Raw genomic sequence first — 1,532 nt, forward strand, 5'->3', positions numbered from 1 at the left:
ATCCTGACTTCTCATAATTGACTTCTCTTATATTGTGTTCACAGAGCTGGCCTTTCAATTACAATCAAATCCACCAATAATTCCCCTCTGCCTCCCTAAGCTCAAGTACCAATGTGCTCCTTCCAGTTGATCTCATTCAGTAATAGTTATTTATTGAATGCCTACTGTGTATTAGACAATTTTCTAGATGTTGGGAATACAATAATAAATAAGTCAGATCCCATAGGGCTTACACTCTAGAAAGGAAATGGATAATATATAATGAAACAAACAGGAGGTTGCATATTGGGATAGTTGCTATCAGGGCACTCATCATATTGGAGGTGCCATGAATCATACATGGTGGTTCTCAGTGCAATACAGGAACTAAAAGGGTGTTATCAGTTGGAAATGCTTTCAGCTGTTTTGACCAGAATACTCAGAAAACAGTGGCTTAAGAATAAGGACATTTAATAATCTTAAATAATAAGTCTAGAGTTTGGCAATTTAGGGTGGAAACAGCAGTTCAGCCACATTGTTAAAGATCCAGTCTCTTTGTATGTGTCCTTTCTGCCTTAACTTTGGTTTTTCTTCTGTTGGTTGAAGCTGTCTGTTATAGCTTCAGGCATCACATCCATGTTCATGAGGGGAGAAAAGAGAAGAAACTGTCAGCTGTATCTATCTATTCCATCAAGAACATCCAAAGTTTTTCCAAAACTGCATCCTCTTTGCATCAAAGTGGCTAGAACTGGAGCCTGTGGTCACCCATTAGAAGGCTCAGAAACTGAGGAATGGGGTGGCTGTGTTTGGCTTAAACCAACTGCAATCCGAGGATGGGTCCACTGCTGTTCCAAGACTGAGGTTCTGTTAGTGAGGAAGATGGGGAAATGGATAAAGGGTCGATGGAGAACTTTGCCACTTCGGGTATGAGTTGAAGAATAACTGTTGGTGAGAAGTGGTGATGATTGATGAGCATGGTCAGATCACAAACGATGGTAAGACTGGAAATAAGAATGAGTTAGACTCATTTTAAGAAGGCTCTTATTGGATCAACAATGAGTTCAGCCAAGAATATCAAGAATACCAGTGAGTGGATGGGCTCCCCATCATCTTCTGCCTTTGTCACTGAGACCTGGTCAATGCAGTCTGCGTGGACTGAGATATCTGCCGGGTCAGAGGATCCCAGAGCTGTGAGCTCTTTGCTGTTGATATCAGTAGCTGGTGGAAAGGCCATGTTAGTACTTGGTCATTTACCTACAAAAAGCAGTTTTGCTGTGGTACAGCGTGGTTTGTTTTGGCAATCCACATATTGAAATTTACTAACAATAGAGAAAATAAGTGCCCATAAGCAGAGCCTATGAAGATGCACAGATACAAAGCATGTATACAAAGAACATTACCTCTATGAATATATCCTGGAAGCTGAGGGTGGAGATGAGGCAGACAAAATTGAAAAAAGGTTTTATACATAGAGATGTTCATCCAAGTGTTTAGCACAGACAAAAGGCCTGAAAGTACAGCTCCTTTTGACTATCTGACTTTGATTCCCTCTT

The sequence above is a fragment of the Pongo pygmaeus genome, chromosome 1 (genome assembly GCF_028885625.2).
Source record: "Pongo pygmaeus isolate AG05252 chromosome 1, NHGRI_mPonPyg2-v2.0_pri, whole genome shotgun sequence".
Classification (NCBI taxonomy): Eukaryota; Metazoa; Chordata; class Mammalia; order Primates; family Hominidae; genus Pongo; species Pongo pygmaeus.